Source organism: Bos javanicus, chromosome 7 (assembly GCF_032452875.1).
Source record: "Bos javanicus breed banteng chromosome 7, ARS-OSU_banteng_1.0, whole genome shotgun sequence".
Lineage (NCBI taxonomy): Eukaryota > Metazoa > Chordata > Mammalia > Artiodactyla > Bovidae > Bos > Bos javanicus.
The window spans coordinates 52,755,582-52,770,143 of NC_083874.1; the positions used below are offsets into that span (position 1 = coordinate 52,755,582).

The 14,562-nt window shown below is 46.5% G+C and overlaps 1 long non-coding RNA gene across 1 annotated transcript; it reads right to left on the reverse strand.

Annotated features, from left to right (window-relative positions):
* Nucleotides 1-13,525: 13,525 nt before the first annotated feature.
* On the reverse strand, nt 13,526-14,352 carry LOC133251410 (uncharacterized). The gene is made up of 2 exons (XR_009737601.1): nt 14,042-14,352; nt 13,526-13,911 (listed from the first exon to the last, which is right to left on the reverse strand). It is a non-coding gene; the product is annotated as an uncharacterized LOC133251410 (long non-coding RNA).
* Nucleotides 14,353-14,562: the final 210 nt, after the last annotated feature.

Here is a 14,562-nt window from a genome sequence, read left to right on the forward strand (position 1 = left end):
GAAAAGATGGGGTAAATGCTAGATTCTTTCCTTTTCATGACCAGTTTTCAAAGTAAGGAGTTGAGGACATCTCTGGAGCTGAAGATGGAGTGTGATGAAAGGTTAGCATTTTCTCTCCCTTCATTTTCTCCATGTTCACCTGTAATCCCTCAAGTTTTCAGAAATGGGCTAGAAGCACCACATGGGGCTGACAGCCCTTCCTCAGCAGTGGACCCACCTCAGCAGTGGACCCATGACTCAGACTTTTCTCCTTCCAGGCGAGGTCCTTGGGTGGGGTCCGGGGAGGGGAGGCTTCATTCCCGGTCCTGTGTTTGTTCCATTCTTGGAATGAGCTGGAGAGCCTTTGGAGGGAGCGTAGTGTCATTATTTCTCATCCTGAATCTCTTCTTGTGGGAGATCATAGATTTCATCAACCTCTTCCTGAATGTTCAGATGTTTCCAGCCTTTATTTTTGCCCCTTTCAAACTATTAACAGTGGGCTCAATGGATATCTATCCATCATTCACCTAATATTTATGGAGTATGTCCTGTGGGCTTCATCCTAGGGCTAACTCCAGAGGAGGTGCCCGTTAAGGAATTCACCATCCAGTTTGGGGGGAAAGACATGTATACATTGGAAGTGGAGTAGCAAACAGTGTCAGCCGAAATGGACTTGTAGAAATAAGCACCAGTGGATTGTCTGGCTTGGTAGCAATTATTTGTTGAACACTTCTCCTGCACTAGGCATTTGCCTTTAAAATCCCTGGAGGGTAGGTAGACATTATCATCCTGTATTTTAATGAGGAACCGGAGCTCAGAGAAGTTACATAATTTACTGAGGGCTTCACAGCTCTTAAATCCAGGAGCTCAGTTCTACCTGAAAGTCCATGCTCCACTCACCACATCATGGTGTTCTGTTTCCAGCAGTTAAAAGAACCAGGAATTTAGAGAAGGTAGGAGACTAACTACAGTTATTAACCATAAGGTATTTGCTACTTTGGAAATTAAAATTGTTCCTTTTTACATGTGATTGTCAAAATAATATTGTGCTAGCAGTGTATTAAATATACTATAATAGTAAAGAAAATATTTGTAGGAAAAAAATATGTTCATAATCTCACCACTTGAATCTAATAAGTGCTTCCAGTCTTTGTTCTTGGGTATTCATACATGATGTTAATCACAGTATCTGTATTATTTCTTTTTTTTTTTTTTTGCTTGGCTTTATATGCATTATAAACATTTCTATGAAGTCTTTCGGAGAAGGCAGTGGCACCCCACTCCAGTACTCTTGCCTGGAAAATCCCATGGACGGAGGAGCCTGGAGGGCTGCAGCCCATGGGGTCACTGAAGGTCGGACACGGCTGAGCGACTTCACTTTCACTTTTCACTTTCATGCATTGGAGAAGGAAATGGCAACCCACTCCAGTGTTCTTGCCTAGAGAATCCCCGGGACGGGGGAGCCTGGTGGACTGCTGTCTGTGGGGTCGCACAAAGTCGGACATGACTGAAGTGACTTAGCAGCAGCAGAAGTCTTTATGATTTTAAAGACTGCATAATATTTCATGGAAGAGATGGAGCATAATTTACTTAGCCAATCTACTCTTTTGGGAATCTACACACTTTTTAATTTTTGTTATCTGATAAAGTCCAAAGGAGGATCTCTGTGCAGTTTTCCTTTTATCATTTTTATGATGTATTTCCTCAATGAATTCCTAGGAGTTGGTTACCTGGTTCACGGATCTAAGCATTTTGTTGAATCGCTCTTATACACCATTCTTTGCTATCAGCAAAGGATGGGGTGCTGTTTTTTCCACAGCCTGATCAGCCTTAGGGAGGCTCTTTTGGTTTACTATCTGCTGATTTGAAAGGTGTATCAAGGTCCTTAGACTTTTTAATGTATATAAATACATTAAATACTTTGGATACTTGCCCACCATTTATTCAGTATTTTGTATTTTTTTTTATAAGCTGTCTGTTTCTAAGCTTTTTTCATCATTTTTGGGGCCTTTGTCATAGTTTTATATTTTGTATGAGAGGTTTTATATGAGGATGTTTACACAAATGAGTCAGGTTCGGACAGGATGTAGATGGTGCATTCAGCCGGATAGTTTGCAAAGGGTGTAACAAAGGGTCAGTTTTCTTAAAGAGATGGGAATACCAGACCACCTGACCTGCCTTCTGAGAAATCTGTATGCAGATCAAGAAGCAACAGTTAGAACTGGACTTGGAACAACAGACTGTTTCCAAATTAGGAAAGGAGTACATCAAGGCTGTATATTGTCACCTTGCTTATTTAAGTTATATGCAGAGTACATCATGAGAAATGCCAGGCTGGATGAAGTACAAGCTGGAATCAAGATTTCCAGGAGAAATATCAATAACCTCAGATATGCAGATGACACCACCCTTATGGCAGAAAGCAAAGAACTAAAGAGCCTCTTAATGAAAGTGAATGAGGAGAGTGAAAAAGTTGGCTTAAAACTCAACATTCAGAAATCTAAGATCATGGCATCTGGTCCCATCGCTTCATGGCAAATAGATGAGGAAACAGTGGAAACAATGAGAGACTTTATTTGGGGGGCTCCAAAATCACTGCATCACTTCATGAGAAATAGATGGGGAAACAGTGGAAACAGTGTTAGACTTTATTTTTTTGGGCTCCAAAATCACTGCAGATGGTGACTGCAGCCATGAAATTAAAAGACGCTTACTCCTTGGAAGGAAAGTTATGACCAACCTAGATAGCATATTGAAAAGCAGAGACATTACTTTGCCAACAAAGGTCCATCTAGTCAAGGCCATGGTTTTTCCTGTGGTCATGTATGGATGTGAGAGTTGGACTGTGAAGAAGGCTGATCACCGAAGAATTGATGCTTTTGAAGTGTGGTGTTGGAGAAGACTCTTGAGAGTCCCTTGGACTGCAAGGAGATCCAACCAGTCCATTCTGAAGGAGATCAGCCCTGGGATTTCTTTGGAAGGAATGATGCTAAAGCTGAAACTCCAGTACTTTGGCCACCTCATGCGAAGAGTTGACTCATTGGAAAAGACTCTGATGCTGGGAGGGATTGGGGGCAGGAGGAGAAGGGGACGACAGAGGATGAGATGGCTGGATGGCATCAGTGACTCGATGGACGTGAGTCTGGGTGAACTCCGGGAGTTGGTGATGGACAGGGAGGCCTGGCGTGCTGCGATTCATGGGGTTGCAAAGAGTCAGACACGACTGAGTGACTGAACTGAACTGAACTGAAAATCACTGCAGATGCTGACTGCAGCCATGAAATTAAAAGATGCTTGCTCCTTGGAAGAAAAGTTATGACCAACCTAGACAGAATATTAAAAAGCAGAGACATTGTTTTGCCAAGTAAGGTCCATCTAGTCAAAGCTATGTTTTTACCAGTAGTCACATATGGATGTGAGAGTTGGACTATAAAGAAAGCTGAGTGCCAAAGAATTGATACTTTTGAACTGTGGTGTTGGAGAAGACTCTTGAGAGTCTCTTGGACTGCAAAGAGATCCAACCGGTCCATCCTAAAGAAAATCAGTCCTGAATAGTCATTGGAAGGACTGATGCTGAAGCTGAAGCTTCAATACTTTTGCCACCTGATGTGAAGAACTGACTCATTGAAAAAGACCCTGATGCTGGGAAAGACTAAAGGCGGGAAGAGAAGGGGATGACAGAGGATGAGATGGTTGGATGGCATCACTGACTCAATGGACATGAGTTTGAGTCAGCTCAAGTTGGTGATGGTCAGGGAGGCCTGGTGGGCTGCAGTCCACGGGGTCGCAAAGAGTCAGACACAACAGGGTGACTGAACTGAACTGAGTTTTCAACAGTGTGAGTTTTCAACACTTTGAGGAACAAACAGAGAGTGTCAGCCTTCCCAAGCACTCTGGCACCTCAAGGAGCAAAGAGGGAACAGGTACCAGGCCCCGATAAGGATAGGATGTGCAGGGGATCCCTGCCAGGAGCTGTGGCTTTGAGGGAGGGCCCGGCCAGCTCAAGAGGACTCTACAGGCAGGAAGCCTGGAGAATAAATCCCTCATCCCCGCTCCACTCTCCTCTCCTGCTGGTGACCTGAGCTCAGACCCCTGAGCCCTTTCATCTGTGTTTCCCAAATTGTGAGATGACTTCAAGAGATACATAGATAAAGATTTTTTTAAATTTAGTAGTCATGTGTTAAAATATATACATATACACATTAAATGCTTGTATCGTATCCATGTAAAAACATACTTATAAAATATTATTTCATAGATGTTTATGTTTGGTATAAGACTAAACTGTGTATTTCAGTTTAAAAATGGACTTGCTTTGGTGGACTGCGTAGAATATAAGAGTACAGGTGCTACAGGGGTGTGGCAAAACTGACTGAATGTGGGGAAACAGGCTCCCCTGCAGGGACTCTACCACAGCATCTGATTCTTTGATTTTCAGTTTCACACACACTTCTATCTGAGGTGACTATCCTGGGAGGTCAAGGATTCTTGGTGATCATTGTTCCTGATGTCCCCACATGACAGAGGGGATACAGGAATACAAGGCAAAGGTTGCTGAATTGCACCCCAGAGTTTCCCTCACCTAATAGGGGAGCCAGAAGGGGTGCCCTGTCTGCTTGGGCTCATCAAGGCGGGCTGCCCTGAGTCCCCTGGGTCCTGATACTGAACCCTGGGCTGCAGTGAGCTCCCACAGTAGAGCCAGGGGGACGGAGAAAAGGGGAGCCAGGAGCTAGGCCCATATTCTGCTCGGGGGGAGGACAGTTAAGTACCACCCCCTTATTCCAACTCCCACTTCCCTGGAGCATGTTGGTGCACCCCAAAGGGCGATACCCAAAAGGACTCTACCTGGTCATCAGTGGCTAGTCTCCCTCCCCTTCTCCACGTGGGAAAGTTGGTTAAAGGCCCTGTCTCTCCCCTCTCCTGACCCCATATCCCTCAAAGGGACAGTACTGACAGTGACTTCGGTGGCACAGGCCACTTAGTGTCATCAGTCTTCGCCTTTGTGGGTGTTCTGCCCTGCTCAGCGGAGAAGGAAATGGCAGCCCACTCCAGTACTCCTGTCTAGAAAATTCCGTGGACAGAGGAGCTTGGTGGGCTGTTGTCCATGGGGTCACACAGAGTCGGACATGATTGAAATGACTTAGAAGCAGCAGCAGCAGTCCTGCTCAGAGAATGCTCTTGACATGCACCTCTGTGTAGAGCATCTACAGAAGAAACCAGAGGACTTTAGGCAAAGGCCAGATTACGTCATAATTTATTATGTATCTTATTATGGTATTCAGAGAAGCGATTGGCCAAAATCTTTATGAGAAGTGGCTATTTCTTTTGGAAAAGTTTGAACAGTGTTTCCAGGTCTGGAGTTAGGCAAACCTGAATTCTGGGGAAGTGTTGCCTGCCCTCAGCCATATCGATAAAAGGACCAGACATCCCAGTTTGCCAGGGGGTAGGCCCAGTTTATGCCTGTTTGATGCCTTTTATTTAAAAAAGTGTCTTGGTTTGGACAATAAATTGTAGCCACCTAAACTGAAGTCAAGTGGGCCTTAGAAAGCATCACTACGAACAAAGCTAGTGGAGATGATGGAATTCCAGGTGAGCTATTTCAAATCCTGAAAGATGATGCTGTGCAAGTGCTGCACTCAATATGCCAGCAAATTTGGAAAACTCAGCAGTGGCCACAGGACTGGAAAAGGTCAGTTTTCATTCCAATCCCAAAGAAAGGCAATGCCAAAGAATGCTCAAACTACCGCACAATTGCACTCATCTCACACGCTAGTAAAGTAGTGCTCAAAATTCTCCAAGCCAGGCTTCAGCAATACGTGAACCGTGAACTTCCAGATGTTCAAGCTGGTTTTAGAAAAGGCAGAGGAACCAGAGATCAAGTTGCCAACATCCACTGGATCATGGAAAAAGCAAGAGAGTTCCAGAAAAACATCTATTTCTGCTTTATTGACTATGCCAAAGCCTTTGACTGTGTGGATCACAACAAACTGTGAAAAATTCTGAAAGAGATGGGAATACCAGACCACCTGACCTGCCTCTTGAGAAATTTGTACGCAGGTCAGGAAGCAACAGTTAGAACTGGACATGGAACAACAGACTGGTTCCAAATAGGAAAAGGAGTACGTCAAGGCTGTATATTGTCACCCTGCTTATTTAACTTATATGCAGAGTACATCATGAGAAACGCTGGACTGGAAGAAGCACAAGCTGGAATCAAGACGGCTGGGAGAAATATCAATAACCTCAGATATGCAGATGACACCACCCTTATGGCAGAAAGTGAAGAAGAATTAAAAAGCCTCTTGATGAAAGTGAAAGTGGAGAGTGAAAAAGTTGGCTTAAAACTCAACATTCAGAAAACGAAGATCATGGCATCTGGTCCCATCACTTCATGGGAAATAGATGGGGAAACAGTGGAAACAGTGTCAGACTTTATTTTTATGGGCTCCAAAATCACTGCAGATGCTGATTGCAGCCATGAAATTAAAGATGCTTACTCCTTGGAAGGAAAGTTGTGACCAACCTAGATAGCATATTCAAAAGCAGAGATATTACTTTGGCAACAAAGGTCCATCTAGTCAAGGCTATGGTTTTTCCTGTGGTCATGTATGGATGTGAGAGTTGGACTGTGAAGAAGGCTGATCACCGAAGAATTGATGCTTTTGAAGTGTGGTGTTGGAGAAGACTCTTGAGAGTCCCTTGGACTGCAAGGAGATCCAACCAGTCCATTCTAAAGATCAGTCCTGGGTGTTCTTTGAAAGGAATGATGCTAAAGCTGAAACTCCAGTACTTTGGCCACCTCATGCGAAGAGTTGACTCATTGGAAAAGACTCTGATGCTGGGAGGGATTGTGGACAGGAGGAGAAGGGGACAGAGGATGAGATGGCTGGATGGCATCACCGACTCGATAGACATGAGTTTGAGTGAACTCCGGGAGTTGGTGATGGACAGGGAGGCCTGGTGTGCTGCAATTCATGGGGTCGCAAAGAGTCGGATACGACTGAGCAACTGAACTGAACTGAAACTGTAGATGTCTCTGACTAGCCTCCAGAAAGAACATAAAATGTGGGGGTTGGAAGGAATTTCCTATAGTTCTTTTAGTCTGTTGTGTTGCTGGAAGACAGCGAGCAAGCCCCCTGGCTCTTCCATGGAAGAGGAGCCCTGTGCCTCCCTCCCAGGTCCTGGGTCCAGCCCTTTACAGGTGTCTCAGTGGGAAGATGCGCCCCCCACCCCCACCACCCCCAACCAGCTCCTTTCTGCTCAGAGTTTTTTGATAAGAGAGAGAGGAAAAGCTGGGACTTCTGAGGAATGGCCTCTTGTTCTGACAGGGAGAAAGCCCTTGGCCTTGAAGACAAGCCCAGGAAGTAGATTGCTCTGCTGACTTCCTTGGGATAAAAGCAATGAGGTCATGGAGAGCCCCAGAGGGGAGGCCAGGGAGTGTCCTGCAGGAGCAGGAGGGCTGCTGCTGCGGCTCTGGCTGAGGGATTGCCACCGTCCAGAGCCCAAATGGCCTCGAGCCACCTCAGCCTGAGTGGCACCTGCCCCCCGGCACCTGCTGCGGGAGGGAGAGGGGTGCCACCGGCGCTCCCTGGGCCTGGACCCCTGCCCGGCCCTGTCTGGGGAGCAGTCTGCACAATTCTTTTTTTCTTTTGGCTCCACCCATACCCCGTTGGTCAGTCCCTTCCCAGAGAGCCGAGAAGGGACCAGAAGGGCATGTCCCTGGGTCAGGGTTAGGGATTGTTTCTCTCTTTTGATATTTGGGGAAGGACGTGTGTGATTTCACTTCATTGCAGGACTTGTGCTGTGCTCGTGCTTGGGGGCAGGCAGGTGACCGTGCTAGGTGCTGGAGGTGCAGTGGCACTGGCTCCGGACCGGTGCTTGGATTGTTTTGGGCTTGTGGCATGATGCTCAGGACATAGAGCAGGGCGGGGGTGCTCTTCCTGGGCTGTGGGGGGCAGGGCCGAAGGGAGTGTGGCCAGGGAGGCTCCAGAAAGGAGCAGGATTTGAGTATAGTCTTGTGTCAGGAAGGGCTTTCCAGGCCAAGGAAAGTGCTTGAACACAGGTCCAAGATGTTTGAGGAATGGGCGCAGTTGGGTGGGCTTGAAAGCTGGCGGGGGTTGGAGAGATGTGCTGAGAAGTAGGGTAGGAAGGCCCTCTGGGGTCTCACAGACTGGCTGTGTGGCCTCCTGCACATTATTTCACTTCTCTCGGCCTCAGTTTATCTCTGTAATGGGAATAACATAACCTACTTTCATTCTTGTGAGAATGAAAGGATACATTGGATGTAAATCAACCAGCTTGAGGCCGGGCATATAAATGCTCACAAAATATGAATTATTGGCACTGTTCTACTGCTAATAAATAATGTAGGGTGTTCTTTTCTAAAACATGTGGCTTGAGTCAGTGGAGTGAGCGAGCATGCTGCCCTCCTGAAGCAGGTCTGGATTTGTGCTTTCATTTAGGCATACATATCCTATTAATATCTGGTAGGAGATGCTGATGAAAGAAATCTCACATGGCTGGCTTGCTCCAGGCTCTGCTGCCATCTTACTCTGACAATTGCATAGGGCCAGCATATGGCTCCTGATGTCAGTAAATGCATTTTTAAATTACTTTTTATTCCACAAGTGTTTAATGCGAACCTACTATGTGGTGTCAGGTTTTTGGGTTCAATATCTTAGTAAAAGTGTGTGGGTAACAGGTGAAGGGATTAAAGAGAAAGGAGAGATGAGAACTCACTTCTTTCCCAAGCTGATTTTATAGAATTAGAAATGAGTTTGGAGGCTGGAGTTTAACTGCTTTTTTGTGACCTTGCACTTCCCAGGTGGCTCAGTTATAAAGAATCTGCCTGCCAGTGGAGAGACAAAGGAGATATAGCTTCAGTCCCTGGATCAGGAAGATCCTGTCCCAGGAGGAGGAAATGGCAACCCACTCCAGTATTCTTGCTTAGGAAATCCCATGGACAGAGGAGCCTGATGGGCTACAGTCCTTGGGGTTGCGAAGAGTCGGACCTGACCGAGCGACTGAGCACGCTCGCATACCTGGAAACTCAGTGAAGGGGGAATTTCTTTCCACGTGTGCCTTTCACTGGAGTGTGGGTGCCTCAAGAGTAGCCACTGTGGGGACAGATCACTTTTATCCATTTGGTTGTTCAGCAGATATTTATTGAGCACCTGCTGTGTACCTAGCACTGTTCTATGCACTAGCTGTTTAAATGTTCTTTTAGATCTGAATAGTTCTTTCAGGACCATAGTGATTACTTGTAAATGGTCACTTTTGCTTTAGAAAGAACCAAGCCCATTACCCTCTGCCTGGTTTTGCTCACATAGTCTTGGGAAGAGAAAGGGGGAAAACCAATGGACCTACATTGTTGCTTGTGATTGAGTCAAATGCCACTCAGTCAAGTGATGGGGGGAAGGGGCTGGAGGAAGAGGAGCTTTAGCTCCTGTTTCTTGCTTTCCGGGTGGAGGGATTCCCTAAAGGACAGCCTCCTCCAGGCTGTCAATTTATACCTTCGGTGAGGGTTGAGGGGAGGAGGCGATCCCCTCTTTAATGGAAGGAGTGCCTACTCACTCTCCCCTCACCTCCCACACACTGTGAACTCAGTCTTTCAGGAGGGAGTTCATCCTCTTGTGTTTCATGGTAGCATATGGCTGCCTCGGACACATGGAGGAGATTGCTGCTGCTGCTGCTAAGTCGCTTCAGTCGTGTCTGACTCTATGAGACCCCATAGACAGCAGCACACCAGGCTCCTCCATCCCTGGGATTCTCCAGGCAAGAATACTGGAGTGGGTTGCCATTTCCTCCTCCAGTGCATGCTAAGTCGCTTCAGTCACGTCCGACTCTGTGCAACCCTATGGACAGCAGCCCACCAGGCTCCTCTGTCCAGGGGATTCTCTAGGCAAGAATACTGGAGTGGGTTGCCATTTCCTTCTCCAATGGAGGAGACTAAAGGGTAGTAATTCAGCTAATTTAATAGTAGCTGTCACTACTATAAAGGACTCATGTTTGAGTCCTTTTAATATTCCAGACAAACAAGTGCTTTTCACACATTATCTCATTTAATCTTCACAACTTTGTCAAATTCATACTGTCATCTCCGTCTCACAAACAAGGAAAATTAAGACCAGAAGATGGAGTAAGCAAGCAGTCCCTGGTCACACGCTGTAAACAGAAGAGCTGGAAGTTGAGCCCATTTCTGTTAGGCTCGGGTGATTTCACCCTCACACCATCCTGGTGGAGGGATTGACTCACTTCTCTCCTGACCCTTTGCTTCTCCCATCATGCCTTCCCTCCTCTTTCTTAAAGATTCTATAGCTAACAAGCCAGGCTTAGAAAACCCTGAGGAGCTTTCTCTAGAGTGGGACCACTGATAACACAGCACCCACACTGGGGCTACAAGGGTTAATGTTGGCCTATGCTTCCCAGATGAAGGCCTTGGCCTTGGGAGGCAGCTATTAGTCCTCCTTTCTAATTAAAAATCGCCACCACTGGCTTTCCTCCCCTGCTAACTAGAAGACTGTGTGTGTGTGTATTTGTCTGCATAGCTTTTTATCTTCGTTTCCTGTTTCATATTTAATTCATAATTAATTTCATATTTAATTTAATTTAATATTTAATTCATATTTAATTTTTTCCAGTTTGTGGATGTGGAACACGTGTAAGGTTGGGACATGGTCTGTTAGTAATCATTCCCGCATCTTGGGACTGGCTTGCTCCCACTGAGTCCAACCAAAGGCTTGTGGATGCTAATCTTCCTGCCTCACAGGAGTTCCTTTGTCCTGATCACCCTGGTTTCTGAGGGGACTGCCTTTAGGGTGGTGGTTTTGCTTTGCAGATTGCTTTCTGGAAGGTCTGGGAGGTTTCTTATGTACAGGTTGGGGGCATTGCTTAGAACCCCAATTTAGTGGATGAAAATGGAAGGCTCTGGGAAAGACAGCGCCTATCGGTGCTCTGTTGGGTCAGGGTGCAATGCAGCCAGATCTTTGTTTTTTGTCAAGGCTGCATGCAAGTTATGGCGAATATGAAGTGTTCACTTTCTGCCCTTTCCCTGAGGTCTGGGAGCCCCTACCTTTCTGGACTGGACTCTCAGGCAGGGCTTCCCTTCTCAGCAGTGTGACCTTGTGAACCCCGTTGTGGAGTGTGAGGTTGAGGCCCTAGGAGGGGATGGTGGTGCTGGGGACTGGGGATCCCCGGCTTTCTCATCAGTACCTCCTCAGCCAAGCAGTTGGTCTCATGAGACAAATGGCAGTCATGTTGGGCCTTGAGTGTCCTAAGGACCCCTCCCAACATCATGGGTAAGAGTTGGGGTTCAGTGTTGGTGTCCAGGGTCTTGCTTGAATGCCCTCTTCTCCCCGCTTGTAACAGTTCTCATACTGACAACTTGAGCTTCCCCACTCAACTGGGTGTTTCTGAACCCTGAAATTCTTTGTGTAATTAGCCTCTGATTGCTAAAGATTATCCCATGTAGAGAATGGAACCAAAGCAGTTGTAAAATGAGAGCTGGGAGGAAGCTTACCAGTCAGTCTGATCTGGGAAGGACAGAATCTGGGGTCCTTGGAGCCAAAGTGCTTGGGGTCTGAGGCGGAGCCTTGAATTCCTGATGCTGCACAGTTCTGTGTGGTGGGGATTTTCTGGGGAGGGGTCTCTGGCCTCCTTGAGTGTGCTAAGGTGTGTGGACTTCTCTAGAACATGAAGCATCACTGATCTAATCACTCCCTCCCTTCAGCAAAGAGTGTGGTGGAGAAGTCTCAGAGGAACATGAGACCCAGAGGAGCAGCGCCTAAATGCTTCTAGACCTCGAGCTTCCCGGTGACTCTGGATGGCGGGTGGGATACCTGTCCCCTCCCCTTGAAAGGGCAGATGAGACAGAAGTAAATAGTTTGTATTTCTTCACAGACAGGAGTAATCTACTTTTATTATTCACTCTCAGCTTCAGGATATACAGTGAGGAGTCTACAGTATAAAGAATTATAACCAGCCCAGACTCCCTGACTTTGAATAATCCATTATAAAGTACAGTTTTTTTTTTTTTTTTTTAAATCACAATAGTCTTATCTTCTGTTTATTTCTAAGCTGAACAGAAATGCCCTAAGCTACACCCCAGCTGTGGAGTTTTTAGACCAAAGGCTACTGTTTTCTTCCTGCAGGAACCCTGGGGTGTTTGGGGGTTAAAAGGCCTCGACCAGCCATGTGTGTTTAAAAAACAAGGCTGATTCCGCAGCCGGCGGCTCCAGCCTGACTCCATCCTGCTGTTAATGGAGGACAGAGGACCACTTATAGCTTCCTCTTCACCCCATAACAAATAGCCCGGTGCTCCCCCAGGCCTTCCTGCCCCCACCCGCACTGCCCTCCCCGTGGTGGCAGCAACAGGCCTGTTCCAGTCTGGTTTCTCGGCAGGCCCTGTGATAAGGCCCTGACTAACCATGTTAGCCCCAAGTGGGCAGGCTGCCTGGCCTCTGTCTGCTCTTTGGCTACTTCACAGCCGCTGGGCAGGGTGGAGTCCCTTGTCCTGTAAACAAAGCTTGTTCCAGCTTTGAACACTGGCTTGTGTGATTCCTCTTCTGGGCAGGACCCCTTGACTGCTCTAGCCTAGGTAGGTTACCTCTTTGTTACATTCAGTTAACTGATATTTGTTGTGCACCCTTTAAAAAAAATTCTGTATCACAGCCTTCAGGTACACAGTTTAGCTGCGCATAGAGCTTTCAGGCACACGGTTTATCATCATCATCCCTTATCATAATTCCCATTTACCAGAATTCACTCTGTCCTCAACTTAGTACTAAGCATCTCACGTGAAATATTTTACAGACTCAGCACCAGAGTCCCATGAAGTTAGCACCATTGGTATCCCATTTTACAGACATGAAAACTGAGGCATTTTTTGTATTCTCCTTTCGTAGTTTTTTTATCACCCTCTGTGATCCACCATGTGCTTATTTGGTTTCTTGTTTCATATCTGGCTCCCATTTTATATCATAAGCTCTGTGAGGGCAGGGTTTTCCCCTTCTGAGGTGCTGGAGAGCTGGCATGACAGTGTCCAGCACCCAGGAGGTACTCAGTAAGGGCTCACTTGATGGTTGAATAAGATACAGGAGGCTGTCACTTGTCCATAGCCTCCCAGCTCGTCAGCAGTGAAGCTGGAATGGGAACCCAGGGCAGTGGGCGCAGGCACTGTCAGCAGCAGCACCTCTCAGCTGGGTGGGTCCTCTTCCCCAGTCAGACCTTCAGCTCCGTCAGGCAGGGCCCCGGTTTTCCCTGAAAGGGCACCCAGGCTTTGGAGTGGGACCCACCTGAGTTCAAATAGTGGTTCTACCACTCAGTGGAGTGACACTTGGAAAGCTGTGTGTCCATTCTGAACCCGAGGGTCCACATTATCTGAAATAGGAAAAATAGTGCCTACCCACATGGGTTGTTGTGAGAATTGTAAATAATACATGGGTTTCCTGGTTTAACGTAGGTGCTCAGTGAAATGACGGCTAGCATGAAACTGGGCATTTCCTAACCTTTCAGGAAGCCAGTATACTGTGTTGAAAAGACCTAGGAATCCGTTTATCGTCTTTTATTAGATTGTAACACTAATACATGAGTACATGCTCATTGTAAGAAACAAACAACTCAGAAATAAAAGGTAGAAATTTCTATATCCTTCTCTGACCCCAAACCCATCTTTCTTCCTCTGAAGGCACGACTATTAATAGTGGTGTGTAGGCACTCACCCAAATAATACATACTTTACATAAAATTATACTAGGCATAGATAATTGTTCAGAACTTTGTACTTCTCAGTAGCCTATCTCCGGGGGACTCCCCCGTCCCTGCTTTCAGGTTGGCTTCAGTCTTCTCAGTGGCCACGGAGCATTCCTGTTGTGCTGGACCGTCACTTATGTAACTGTTCTTCTACTGATGACCTGTAAGTTGTCTTCAGTATTTCTGTATGGCAATGAATATTGGGATTTGGGGGGTTTTTTAATCTATTGCTGAGAAACAGAGCCCTTAAAACTTAGTGGCTTAAAATAGCTTCTTATTTCCTCAAGTTTCTATGGATTGAGTGGTTTTTTACCTTAGGTGGTATTGTCAAGGTGGGGGGTCTGAAGTGGTGTCACTCACATGGCTGGCTGCTGGTGTAGGCTGATGGCTGGGAACTGAGCTAGGCTGGCGTCAGGAGCACCTTGGCTCTCCTCTAAGTGGTCTCTACATGTGGCTTGGGTTTCTCACAGCATGGGACTGGGTTCCAGAATGTCACTTCTGCCACATTCTGTTGGTCACCTCCAGTCACAGGGCAAGCCCAGATGCAAGGGGGCAGGAAACAAGCTCTAGCTCTTGATGTGGGAATGGCATCTGTGCCTGTGCAGAGGGCGGGGAATTCTTGGGGTCCCCTTTTGGGATTGGTTACACATTTATGTAGGTTAATTTGTAGAAGGGGATTGTTCGCTCAAAGCGCTCGCACATTTCTGATCTGGATAACTAGAGCAAAATTGCCTTCAACAAAGCTGTAACCTCATGCACTCTCCTCAGCAAGGAACAAGAATGTTCATTTCTCCGAACTTACTTAGCATTGAATATCATCAGTTGTTTTCTTCT